General features: G+C 32.0%; 1 protein-coding gene across 1 annotated transcript in view; it reads left to right on the top strand.

Moving 5' to 3' along the window:
• MAGI2 (membrane associated guanylate kinase, WW and PDZ domain containing 2) overlaps positions 1-15,135 on the top strand; it is a 1,847,576-nt gene that overhangs the window by 1,006,506 nt on the left and 825,935 nt on the right. The gene's annotated exons all lie outside the window — the stretch shown is intronic.

Below are 15,135 nucleotides of genomic sequence, written 5' to 3'. Positions count from 1 at the left end.
TTCAAGCATTATCCTTATCATGTTTGTATCCTAGGTAAAACCATTTGAGGAAAATGAAATCATTTCATTATGTCATTGAACATTTATGCATTTTAATATGTTCATACTTCAAAATACCAGACTGCATATTCTCTCCACAAATGCTCACTGAAATACCTTTTAAGTCTTCATGACTAAGCTTCATGAGTCTCTGAATTCAAAAACATCTATTATTTTTTGATAGGTCTTCCAGTAATGAGTTTCTCCATACTAGATAAGGATTGTTCTGTTAAAAGACACAGCCAATTTTAAGCCCATTCTTCTAGCTTGGTAATAGTGGCAAGAGTTTTTTCCCTCACCTAGGGCGAGCTGGGAAAGCCAAGTAGAATTGTATCAGAGAAATATTTATTTGAGAGAGTCATATACCCTAAGTACTAAATGTGGACACTCTCTCTCTCTCTCTCTGTGTCTATATGCAAATGCACACATATGTATAAGTGTGATATATATATATGTTTGTGTATATATATGTATATATATGCATATAGAGATTGATTATATTTCTGTATTCATACATAAACAAATCTACATTTTTATATATGTCTTTGTATAAACACACACATAAATTCAAGAATAAATGCTTAAAAAGTGATTCTCCAGGAAAAAAAATGTACAATACACTTTCAAGTTTAATCTGAATTGTTGAACTTATTTTCACTTCCTTCAGTCTAGGCAAATAATAAAACAATAAATCAGGTCCTGACATGTAGCAATTGTTAATTTTCTAGTTTTAAATTCTCACACTGAAAATTTGACAGTTGGCTCTTAAGATCCTGTTTAAATTAACTCTAGCCCACCTCCTGTGGTATATGTATATGTGTGTGTATATATATATATATATATATATATATATATGCATATATATATATGCATATATATATGTTTGGGTGGAGTATTATATACATACATTCAAATATATATCCATGTATACACATATGCATGCACATATATATGCTCATTTACATATATGTGCATGTGTATGAGTATACTCCACATTGTTTATGAATGTAGTTTCAATAAAACAAAGAAACAAGAGACATTTTGATAATGTAATATTCTATCATGATCAGAGCTGTACTTTTTTCTCCCACCTCCCCATGTGTTGAGACCTACTATTCATAGATGAAATTTTGTTCCAGTTCTTGCTTCTATAGAGCTAGTGTACAGTGAGAAGATTTGTGGGTGTATAGAGTGAACAGATTTCAATACACCACCATAGGGCAAAGAATGAGCTGCTAAAAGTATCTTGATTCTCAAGGAGAATGCTTAAGAAGGCAATTAGGAAAGACAAGAGGGAAAAAGCAAGTAGTCTCTCTTTTGGTTTTCATTTTCTTTCTAAAAGTTTGGAGTGCTCTCTGGACGTGGCATTTTGTAAGGAATTATATTAAGAAAGGAAGTAAAACCACACTTCCAAAGAGGTAGTAATTGAGTTTTTTGAATAAGTGGTAAGTAAACCATAAGAACACTTTGGTGGAGAGGTAGAGAGAGCATTGAGCCTGGGGTCAAGAACACTCATCTTTCTGAGTTCAAATCTAGCATCAGACGCTAACTGTATAACAAAGGGTAAGTAACTTAACTTTGTTTGCCTCAGTTTCCTGAAGTATTAAATGAGCTAGAGAAGGAAAAGATAAACCTCTCTAGCATCTTTGCCAAGAAAACCCCAAACAGTGTCATAGCATTTGCGACAACTAGATGAAGAAATGGATAAAGACTGGTTTAGAATCAGAAAAACTCATCTTTCATGATTTCAAAGTTGGTTTCAGATACTTAACAACTGTGTACTACTGGACAAGACACTCAACCTTCTTTGCCTTAGTTTCTTCATCTATAAAATGAATTGGAAAAGGAAATGCCTAATTTACTCCAGTATCATTTCCAAGAAAACCCCAAATGAATTTACAGAGTTGAACACTGCTGAAATGTCTGACCAACAACAACAACAACAATAAAAATCTTAAAATAACACCCTGATAAATTTTCCTAAAGACATACATTTTCCTCATCTTTTTCATTAGTGAAAATGAAAATTGATTGTGTTGCAACTTGATTTTTCTTCTAACTTCACTGTAGCCAAGGGAGTCAGTTGTCATCTAACCTTTTTAAAATAAAGTGCCTATGTCTCAACAGCTAAAGTTAGGATACCCGGAAATGCAAAAAAAAAAAAAAAGATTAGCCTCTGTTCTCAAGGAATTTATGATCTAATGGGAAAGAAAACATGAGAAAAACAAACAAAAAAAAAGATTCTAGTTGCAATACAAATTCAGCATTTCCTCATAAGGAAGACACAAAGATTAAGGGTGACTAAGAAAGGATTCTTTCAAAAGATGGGGCATTAAAAAAAGAAAAAAAAGATAGGACATTAAAAGTAAATGAGACTTGAAGGAAATGAATCAGACTAGGAGAAGATGAGAAGAGAGTGCTTTCCAAGCACTGCGGACTAGTGCCAACACTGAGAATTAGAAGATGGAGAGAGGAACCACCTAGATACCTATAGCTCTGAAATTTAAAGTCTGTAGAGGAGAATAAAGTATAAAGAGATTAGGAATATAAATTGTAGTCAGACTATGAAGAGCTTTAAAAGTCAAAGTCAAATAGAAAATTTTATTTTTGAGCCTGGAGGCAGTAAGGAGTCACTGTAAACATGATCACTGATATGTTTTCTAAGAGAACTTCCTTTTGTTTCTCTTTTGTAACCCTTGCTTTACACTAGTATCTAACTCTTTGGGGACATAATGTAGGCTCAGTAATAAGCAGGGAGAATAACATTGAAATCTCGGTTATTACTCATATCTTTTTTTTTCCATTCTTTCAAAAACATGTTTTCTCCTCTATAGTGTTGTATTTAGAATGGCCTCTTTAGATGGAAGAAAGGAAGGAAGGAAGGAAGGAAGGAAGGAAGGAAGGAAGGAAGGAAGGAAGGAAGGAAAGAAGGAAGGAAAGGAGAGAGGGAAGGAAGGAGGGAGGGAGGAAAGAAGGGAGGAAGGAAGGAAGGAAGGAAGGAAGGAAGGAAGGGAGGGAGGGAGGGAGGGAGGAAAGAAGGGAGGGAGGAGTGATGTAAAGGAGGGAAGGAGGGAGAAAGGGAGGGAAGAAAGGAAGGATGGAAGAAAAGAAAAGAAAAAAGGAATGAAAACAAAGGGCAGTACTTAACTTTAAGGAACATACATTTTAATGGGGGAAATGAAAGAGAAAAGAAAAGAGAACAAGAATTTATCATATACCTAGTATATGCTATTATTCTACTTACTTTGTAAATATTATCTTCAATAGAGTATTAGACTTGACCCAGGAATACTTGGGTCCATAACCAAGACATTTAACCTTTCTTGGACTGGGGTTCCTCATTTGTAAAAGTAGAATGATGATACTTCTGTTGCTTATCATATAAGATTGATATTAGGTTCCAAAGTGATAATATGCATAAAAGTTCTAAGAAGGGTATGGTGGACAGGGAGGGATATTGATTACAGGACTAATGAATGGTACATAAAAGAATAGATTGAGATACTCCAAACAGCAACAGTGACAGAGTCAAATTGATCAAAGTTCATTATTCCAGGCCTGGAGGTAGTAGGGGACTCAGAGGGTGAGAAGGCAGAGATTTGGGAGAAGGGGTTGTGGTGATGAACAGATAGGAGGCAGAAGTAGGACACTTCAAGATGAAGATAGAGAAGATGTGGTTAGAGAGGACAGAGTGAAGTTAAGATGTTTGGGACTTCCCTGAAATTGTACTTCAAGAAAAGTAGTCACTGCTCAAGACAATAAGGAACTAGTTCCTTTAACACATGGTGTTTAGTGGCAAGATATCTGTGTGAGAAAAAATATTCTATATCATAGATTGAGGCATATGAAGTTTTACTTATGATTCCAGTTGGTGGTCATGGAAGAGAAACAGTGAAAATGGACCAAGAAAATCACCGATGATGTCATTTAAATTGCCAAGGTTGCCACTGTAGCACTGAATTAATTCTAGGCATTATTTTCATTTTGTGTTCTTTTTGAGTTTTTTTTAAATATTTAAAGAAGAATTCCTGTCAAAAAAAAAAACTGAGTGTTGAATTGTATTCAATCTTGAATGGGTTCAAAAACGCTGGTTAGAATATGAGTTGTTCATAGATTCATAAAGGGATCTATACTTAGGAACAAGGATCAATTATCCTCATTAACCAAGAGAATGAGCTTGAAGTGATGGCCATTAACTGTATCAGGGAAAGAAATGTTAGACTAAACACCAGGAAAAAGCTTTTTTTGTAAACTCTTTTTATAAGAAGGGCAGACAGATAATGAAACTAACTGCCAAGGGGGAATGTGTCAGAAATTCTTACAGTAAAAAACATTTAACACTGAGATTTGACACCCATCAGAGATAATGATTTAGTGATAATGAAATCAATCTTTCCACAGTCCATTACCTAGTACTCCAATGGATCTCTGATCTCAATGATGCAAAGTGTTGCTTCTAAGGACACTGGCTGGAATTCATATCTAGCTGTCATATACACATTTATCCCCCTATATGTTCACTGCATTTAATTTATAAGTTTACCTTTCTTCTCTCCTCTTATAATCACAAGAATGCCAGTAGATTATCAGTTGATTTTACATCACTTTGCTTAGTGTCCCACACATTCTAATTTTGTCTCTAGTCATACATTTATTTAATGACATTCTATACTCTATTTATATCATATAATACATTGTTATAATGTTTGTATCTACTGTGCCTTGAATAGATTTTTAAATGTGATCATTGCAATAAACATGTGAAATGGTTATTTGTTCTCATTTCATAGATAAAGAAACAGAGAGTGGAAGAGTTTAAATGACTTGCCAATGTTCACATGATTAAGGTCTAAAACAGGATTTGTAGCTTTGATTAGAAAGTCACTGAATTGGTCTGTAGTCTGTTAAATGAATGGAAATAAGTAAATTTCCTTTTTTGTATTTTTAAAGTCCTTTTCATAGAAGGAAACATGACAAAATATATTTTGCAAAGTAACACCTATTCAAGATGAATGAAACACAAGTGCAAGTTTTTAGTTTCTGTGCCAGCATTTATTATCTCAAAGATGATGTAATGAAGTTTTTATTATATCTGACCCGAGTAGGGCATAGCCCACGGAGACAGCATATGTAGCTATGAACAAGAAGCAATTACATAATAGGGGGAGTTATAGTTTTTGAATACTGCTCCTTCTGGTGAATTTAAAAGAGAACTTATTATTCTCCTTAAGCATGTAAAAGTGCTAATAGAATGAACTCTTTGAAAAGGAACTTAAATATTTTACAAAAGCAAGATCTAAGCAAGAGCTAGTATTTTATTTACTGTATATTAATTTTAGAGTCTGAACATAAATGTTTGCCTTTAAAAAATAATGGAAGATTAGTATTCACAAACCACCACAGCCAGAATGCTGTTTACAAAGTAGTAGATTCCCATTAAAATGTGTGATCTCTTCTCTACAGAACAGGGTATGGATTTGATTTCTAATTCCCAAGAAATAAGAACAGTTATGAGACTCAGAATATAGGATAGGGCTTACTTATGAGGAGATGAGGGCATCCTTTATAATACATAGATATGATTATATTATTATAGATGTTTAAGAGAAACCTGCCTACCATTCAAATGAAATGTATGTTTTCAGAGTATCTTTAGGAACAATGCTGAATTAAATTAAAATAGCCCAACTAACGAGATGGCAATCTTAGCTTCAATGAAATCTTCTTTAAAGAGCCTGCAAAAACACTAAAATTATTCTGATGTTGAAAATATACACCAATGTCCTATAAAATCATGTTAATCTTTCATACTCTGCCAGAGCATATCTGGTAACACATTATAGAATATGTTTGAATCATGCAACTGTGAAACAGAACATACATTTAAAATTGTTGTTGCTGTTATTTGTTCTTTCTCAAAAAGGATCATGATATCAGGGAGATAATGCTGTGACATGCAAATGAATTGAATTTAAGTGAGGAAGGGCTGTGCAAAGTCACCAGTTTCTTTCACCTCCAGAGTTATCTGAGTCCAGTGAAGAAATTAAACTCTCACAAGGCCAGGGCAATTTTGTCTCAGATACCAATGTATGAGAAGTTTGTTTTCTCTGTTTCCCCACCTCATGGTGGAGTGAAATTGTTCAAATTATTTGAATGTTTTCTCTGAAAAGATCTGAAGTCCAAGGTAGATAAAATATAAATGCTATATGATATTCTTAATTATGGTAAACCTTCTTTCTATGATATGAAGATGCAAACTACAACTATAGTACACTGGAGCTACCAATATGTACAGACATTTTAGTTGGTGGGGAAACAAAAAAAGTAGATCTTTCTTAGTTTAATAGAAATATCATGACAATCAAAATAGGGGCAACTAGATGCTGCAATGGATAAGGCAGGAGTACCTGAGTTCAAATTTGACCTGAGATACTTAATAATTACCTACTTGTGTGATCTTGGGCAAGTCACTAAACCCCACTGCCTTGCAAAAAACAAACAAACAAATAAAAAAAAGGCAGTCAAAATGATTTAACTCTGTACCCCATGAAAACATAGCTATAAACATACAATCTCTGATTTCTAACACAAACAAAATTCCCCAATCCTAAAAAAAAAACAAAAAAGAAAACCTCTTTGTTAAATCCTGCAACTTGTCATTTCACTTTTTCTGTCATATTCTTCAATGTTTGATGCAAGTGGTAATGATGTTTCTGTCCACTACTTTCTGTGTTTTATTTCAATGGTTTCACTGAAATTACAATCCAAAAGATCATCATTTAGCTTCTAATAACTTAATCTAATGATTCTTATTTTTTAGAGTTCATTTTCTTAATTTTATTGTAGCATTTGATTCTGCTACTAGCCATCTTCCTTATTGAAACTCTCTCTACTTTGGTTTTTGTGATACTGCACCATCCTACAGAAAGTCTCATGATCTTCCTCCATTTCAAACAAAATAGATTGTCTCTTTCCATAGCTCTACTTTTCTTTTACGCATTTTTAAACACCATTGTGTAATATTATATTCAAGACATTCCCCACTCCCCGTTATTCTCTCAATAATCTTACCATATTTCTATATCTTTACCTATTAATTTGATGTAAATGACAAACTCTCCCCTATATCCCCATTCCTGTAACTCTAATCACATCTATATTTCTACTTATACATAATGCCGTTATCTCAAACTCAGCATGTATGTAATAAAATTCATTTTATCACATATCAAAATCATTCCCTCTTTGTTTCTTTTTTTAAATATCAACTCCTTCTAACTCTTCCTTTGTCATATATTTATCATCTAAATCTTCCCTTTAGTTATTACTTCTACTGTGTCTGATTCAGATCTCAGTCATGTCATATGTGTGTGATCTACTCTGTATCCTCAAAAATTGATCATTGTAGCTTTAGTTTCCCTCCCTGATCAATCAGTGTTTCTCACCCTCCAATTAATTATCTTAAACTATTGATGTCATGTCACTCTTCAAAAAAGACATCTTCAAAAACATTGAGAGGTAGCATGTGGGATAGATAATCAATTAAAGGCTAACTTTAGCATCACAGACACCCATATTCATGGCCTTTCTCTGTTACAAACTCTCTGGGTGAACACACATAAGACACTTAACCTCTTGGTGTGCCCTAGGCAACTCACACTGTGCTGGAGGTCAGTTTGATTTGTTCATATGCCAGTCTCCTATTCAAAACCATTTCCATTGTCTAAACTTTAGACTAGTATTATCTCTCTAAAACTTCATTTTTAACCAATTGTTCAAAGATACTGTCACTTCAGAGTCTAGAGGAATGATGGATATTGTGAAAGTATCAATGGAGTAACTACTAAAACTTTGAAACAAAGAAAAAAATATCATAGACCTAAAATTGTTACTTTATTTCACTTTCATGTCTGCTGAGCCACTGTAATTACAGACAACATCTTAATCTGCAGGCTGACTTTAGCATCCGCATGGAACACATTTTCCATGATATAGAAATCTAAGATTTCTAACTGAGCTCAGTCCCTTTCTATTAGCACCTAAAATGATTGGCCTCAAATATTCACCATACACATTTTTACAGGAATCTTCTTAATGAGATAAGAAGTGTCCTAATCATTTTACAACATAAAAGTCTTCTTATTTTATAATTGCATGGAAAGGCAGAAGGGGGGAACATTTCAAAGGCAGTGTACTTGAATCATTAATATCATGGTATCAGTCTTGATCAGGGAATATTAAATTTAGTGAAAAGGTAGATTAATTTCAGAAAATTATGTTGTAGCTAGACTCTGAAGCAGTGGTTAGAGTCACTAATGATACTTACTTCAGTCCTTCAAGAATTCATCATTTCATCAGTGGGAGTGGGCATTCCTTCCACAACTATTGATGACTTTGAAACCAATTTGATGAACTTCTGAATTCTCATTAATTGATGACTTTGTCTTTAGTAATGAGACTATGAACTTAGACTATCAGACAGCATAGATAAAGATCATCATCAAGCCTTTTTTTTTAGGTTTTTGCAAGGTAAACAGGGTTAAGTGACTTGCCCAAGGCCACACAGCTAGGTAATTATTAAGTGTCTGAGACTGGATTTGAACCCAGGTACTCCTGACTCCAAGGCCAGTGCTTTATCCACTACTCCACCTAGCTGCCCCAATCAAGCCTTTTTAATAAACTTTTTTCCCCCTGAAAAAAAAAAAAAAACTGTTAGCGTTTGAAAGATAATAAAGCAGAATGAATAGAATGTTGGACATCTAGTCAAAGACTGTCCATTTGATCAGCCATTAGCAAAGTACTTCCTATTTGCACTAGTTTCCTAATAAGTAAACTGGAAATGGATCTAGTATTACTTAGCCGAGAGAGCCATCATGACATTCAAATAAGATCATGTACCTTAAATATTTTGAAAACTTTTATATGTAATAAAAACTTCAGCTTCAATAATCATCATTATCACCATTGACAGAGTCTTGAAAAAAGAAAGGGCATTATGTAACCTTAAGGCATTATCAGGTTAGAACTTTAGTAGATATTCTTTAAGAACTTAATGTTTCCATATTCCTTGGTCAATTTCCTCAAACTATTTATGGGGAAAAAGTCATATGGATCATTTAATATAGAATAAACTAGGAGTTAATTAATTTAACAAAAAGTTCTTGAACTCTATTGAGAATAATTATCCATAAGAATATGTGTAATTGGCTTCTGGAGGCAAGAATTATCAGGTCTGGGTGAATAATAAGAAGATTATTTATTTGTTTGAGGAGATTAGATTTCTGAAAACCCTTTGTTAGTGAACCACATCTTATCTAAAGGAACAAATAAATGTCATGGTATTTGTTCTCTTCCAGGGAGATTATACACATGCCGTTCCAAACACATGAATAGTAAACCTATTTTAATGTTATCCAAAGGACCCCCAATCTGCCATAATAATACTAGTAGCATAATAATTCTTTGTAAAATTACCTACTTTTTCCCTACTCCAGATTATTTTTGTGTTGGGTTTTTTTTTTTTTGGAGTCTTAAAGAAGAATAAAATAATTCTGGATTGTGCACATCTTCTACATTTAGGATAATCTAAAATACAGAGTAGGTTCCACTAGTGTTACAATAGATTAGAAAACAATGATTCTATCTTTTTAAAAGAATTACTTTATTTTTAATTTAAGGACCAAAATAAGCATTTCTAAAAACATTATAAAATAAAAAAGATGATTGCTCAGAAAATTTCAGATCTACTATGTACAATGTGCTTTTGTTTTTAAATATACAACAAAATCAACATACTTCTTTTTTTCTTTTTTTCCACTCTCCCCACCACACCCTAAAAGCTCCTCACCATTAGATACAAATAAAAGGGTTCTGTTGTGTGTGTGTGTGTGTGTGTGTGTGTGTGTGTGTTTGTAAAATTATACATACTTCTATTGATCAGTTCTTTCTCTGGGTATAGATAGCTTTTTTCTTCGTATGTCCTTTATATTTAATTTTGGTATTTATAATAGTCAAAAGTTATTCACTCAAACTTCTTAAAACAATATTAATATTATAGTATATAGTGTTCTCTTGGTTCAGCTCATATTGAACTTTTTTATTTTATATAATCTTTCCATGTTCTTTTAAATTCATTAAGCTGATCATTTTTTATAGCACAGGTGATTCTGTCACAAACATATATTACAACTTATTCAACTATTTGGGTAACCCTGAAATTTCCAGTTATTTGGAACCATAAATAGAACTATATTTAGTGAGGAAAATTGGGGATCTCAAATTTCATAATACAACCTAATCACCTATGATTTAATTCAGTAGGTAAGGAGTTTAAATAGAAAGATTATGGTTTAGGATCTCAAAGTACTGAGTACACAGGTCATATAAATTTTGGAAAAATAGTCCAGTAATTTTAACAAAAAGTTTTTCTTTGGTGTAAAAGAGGGTATTTTAGCTTTAATGCATACCTTAATTCTATCTTACTAGAATTTTATCAACTTAATTTTAAAAATACATTAGGTAGAACCTGTGTGCATTTTCAGTAAGCTAAAATATGCATAGTGTATTCCTTTTGCATTAGTTTCTACTTTTCTCTTTCATGAAAGAATTGTTCCATTTCAAGGATTCAAATCTTTCTTATCTGGACTCAGAAGTCAGGACATTGCTTTTTGGCTAAGGTAATGATACATAAAATCAGAGCATTACTAGATCTGGGAACGAGAAATGTTTTCTGTTTCCCTTTAGTGTATTGTCTTTGCATTCATTTGCAATAAACTAGGATTATACTTGAGATAGAGAGCAATTCTTGAGAATTTTCAACATAGGGACATTAATTGTTTTGTGGGTTGTGTGTGTGTTGTGTATGTGATATTATTTCAAGTCCTATTATGTTGTACATTATCTCAAGTTTGAAAAATACCTTTAAGATCATCTAATCAAACACATATCTCAATAGAAATCCCCATTCTTTCATTGAAGATCTCCATCGAAGGTTGTTGATTACTATAATAACTAATAGTTTTCTTCTATAGATTCAATACAAGTCTTTTGCCCTTTGGTAAGGAGAAGCATAGAACCATTTTTTGAGAGGCAGTACTAAATCTACCTTAGTTTAAAAGGATATAGTGCATCTGTTTCAGTGACATTTTTCTTATGTAAATTAGATTATGAAAAGATTTTCTTTATTAAATATAATTTGATAACACAAACTGGTTGTATACCTGAAATACATTTGGTCATGGTATCTCAGCAAGAAATAACATAATAACAAACTTAATTGTATAATAAGATGAATAATAACAAATTTCATTAGTTCAAAATGAAAATAATCATTTTTTTCATGCTGGGACAAATATATGATTATCTTGTAAATTTAATAGAATGCTTAAATAAGGAATAATAATTCTCTACGAAAATTTTTTAAAAGCAAAATCACTGAACAGAAACCATAAAAAAATCTAGACAGTAGGAAAGAAATGAGAACATTTACTATATTAGTTAGTATCATCAATAACTTGTTTTTATTCAATGCTATTTTCCACTTAATAATTTGAAAGGATAACTGTTTAGATTCTCAATAAGATGGCAAATCATGAAAGTTTTTTTTTAAACTGAATCAAAACATTTGCTTTTTGACAGGCCCATATAACCATTGTAGAGTGGGTGGAGCAGTATATTGAGGCTCAAAACTGGTTTTAAATCCTTTCTCTCTTCTTTTTTTACTTTTGTGTTCTTGGTGAAATCATTAAACTCTTTTTGTCACATTTTCCTTGTAATTTTATTTTTAAAATTGAATCAGTAGGTAAGGATATTTTCAATTCTAAAAGTCAATGATTCTAGGTCTTCCCTTTTCCTAGCTATGCATCTCCAGTTCCTTCAAACAATCCTTCTAAAGTAATGTCTCTCAGGACACCATAAAATCTTTAGTATCTCAATCACCTTTCTAAAATGTGGTTGCACACTGAAACACAATGACCCAGAAGTGATGGGACAGCATCCAGGAGAACTATCACATCCTCCTAGACACTATGATTCCATCAATTTATGTCAATTCATGTTAATTGTTTTTTGGTTGGTTTTTTTGGCTGCCATGTGTTGTCTTTCCTTTGTAGTGAATTGTTAGCCTACTAAAAAACCAAACTTATTAATGTGAAATGTCATTTAGTCATACTTTCACCATTTCAAATTTGTGTAACTGGTTTTTGAGTTTTTGTGTAACCTTCTGAATTTATCTCTATTATATTAATTTTTGTTAAACTCAATATTCAGATTGTTTTGGACCCTGATTCAGTAATCTATTGCATTATTCCAATTTTCCCTTCTGCAAATTTAATAACTATCTCAAATGTAGCTTCACTCGAGTCATGTTGGCCTAAAAACAATTAATGACATACTCCTATAGTGATCTTCCATTCAATGGTCAATCAACTTTGGGGGTTTGATTATTCAGTCAATCCTAAATATAAATTCTGTTAAGAATATTAGCAGAAAGTACCCATTGTGTAAAAAGTCAAAATAATTGAAAGAGTATCTGGAAATTAACGGTGTCTAAAATTGCAAAGGGTTGAAGGTGAATGAGGATTAAAATAAAACATGAATGTATAAAGTAACAAGACAGAAAATTAAATTGCTTCTATTATTGTTAAAGAAATCTATTTGAGAATATTAGTTAGGCAGCATATAAATAGAGTAGAAGGAAGGATAACACAGTGGTGGTAGTGGTGGTTTTTTTTTTTTAATTCTCTTGCCATTTTTCTTTCTTTAATAATGGAGGTAAAGGATCAGAGAAGAAAAACCAAAGAATAATAGAAATTAGAAAAGAAGTTTTCTCATAGGAAGGGGCTTTAGGAAGAGAAAGAATTTTCTGTTTTTCATGGTAGGTGTCTTCTTCAGTGCATTTAGTGCATTTTAAATATATATATACACACACACACATTGGTTAGATTTTCTTTCTTCTAGAAAGACATATAGAATTTGAGTACATTAATGCCAACATTGGTAGCTATCTAGTGCTGCTTATCACAGTGCTGTGTTTCTTAAACAAAACACAGTAAGTTGTAATTACTTATTCATATAAAAACATATTTACCTTATGGAAGATTGAGATATGTTTTCTTTAATTTATCATAACAAATCAAGTATTGATTAAGTGTTGACTAATCACTAAAATATTCCTAGTGTAATGTCAACTATAGATTTATAATGAAATTATTTTAGTGGAGTAAGAAATAAAGTCTCATAATTTTTGTTTGAGATCTTTGTCCTTTAGTGACTTTGGGTATACAAATCTTGGAAGGAAAAAAAAGAACTGGTTAAGAACCATTAAATTTATAAGTTAGCTTTTTCAGGAAAGTTGTCCTTTAGTATGAAAAAGATAAAATCTCTGAATGATGTAGTACAACCATATTTTAATAGACAGAAGTTTCTTTAAGTTAGAAAAAACTCATATCATTGAGAATTCAGAAGGAAAATCAAAATACTCCATTTTTTCCAATTTTTTGACTGTTGGGTTTTTTTCCTCTCCTTTTATACCCTGCTTGACTTAGCTGAAGCAGCATATTATGAGTTCATTTAGCTTTATGCTTGTTTAAATGTGTTTCTATAATAGCATTATATCTTTAGGGACCACAGAATCATTTGAAGAAGAAATTACCTCATTCTTTATAATGGGATTTTGTGAGAATATTACTCTTCTTTTCTAATTTTTGATTCAATTGCATATACTTCTTCAGACTGTATATACAGTATTGACCTAGCCTTTGCCTGTAGCTACTATAGATTATTACAGCTAAGGAATAAGTGAAAACCATTGACAATTAATATTTTTCTTATTTTTCAACTAACATGTTCAGCTCCCCATCTCTTATTTGTTTCAAGCAGGTGATAAGAAAGGGAACATTTCATTGTGTGGGATTAATTTGAAATATAACTATAAGTTGTGCTTCTTATCTGTTGGATAGAATTTTGAGTTTGTTAGTTTTCTGATTTTTTAACTAGAATATTTAATTTCTCATTCCTCTTATTTCCATCTGGTAGATAGGAGTAAATAATACTAACAATACTAATAAGGTTATTGAAAAAATAATGAAGTAATGATTTATGACTTGTCTTATCATGAATTATATCTACACATGTCAAATAAAATGGAGAATCAAAGTAATTATCTGGATAGTTTATGACCAAGTTTTTTCTGTATAAATTATCTCCGTATTTCAGATAAAATGTTACTTGGCTTGAATTATACAAATAATTATAAATTTACAAGTGTAGATCTAGTAAGTTTCATATAAATTCATATAAATTGATAATAAATTCATATAAAATTAGTTGAGTTTTACAAATTTCTCATTCCATTTCTCATCCTGTTTCTAAACCTATAACATACCAAAATCCTGAATTTTCTCCTAAGCTTATTTTTTCAGAGAAATAGGTTCATTATTACTCATAATCTCAATAATTATTCACTTTCTTCTACAAAAGAGATCTTTATGTAAAATTGCTGAAATTTTAATACCTGCTATTTACTTGATCCTTGATCCCATCCCCTTCAATTTTACCAGAAACTGACTTCTTATTATTTATAGTTCTATTGTAGAGTTTACTTTTTCCTCTTTAGTTAAAATGATCATCCTCCCCTTTCTCACTCATCTTCTCATCTTCAGTCTCTCAATTTCTCTAGCTTCCCTCATATAAATAGACCCATCTCCCTTATCTTAAAAAAAGAAAAACAAGAAAAACACCCAAATTCTTTCATTTGTCCCTTTCATCTCCTAGATCTCTAAATCAACATCTCTTCTCTAAGTCACAGATTAACTGTAAGATGGTGTTTATAACTCTATCTGTACTCACTGTTTACTCCTTTTCAGGTCTCACTCTTCAAGCCCATACAGTCTGACTTCAGAGCTATTAGACTGAAAGTATTCTCTTTCATAGTCATCCGTGTTCTATTAATTTATAATTCGCTGACTTTTTCTTGGTCTTTGTTCCTGAATGCTCTCTATAACTTCTTACGCTGATGATTCCCCTTTCTTTCTAGCTATTTTTATCTCCCTTGACTTTCATGGAATAATTCCCTTCTTTTTCTCAAATAGATGACTG

This window comes from Macrotis lagotis, chromosome 7 (genome assembly GCF_037893015.1).
Source record: "Macrotis lagotis isolate mMagLag1 chromosome 7, bilby.v1.9.chrom.fasta, whole genome shotgun sequence".
Lineage (NCBI taxonomy): Eukaryota > Metazoa > Chordata > Mammalia > Peramelemorphia > Peramelidae > Macrotis > Macrotis lagotis.
Note: the sequence above shows the minus strand (reverse complement) of the source record. Positions and strands in the feature narration are given on the sequence as shown.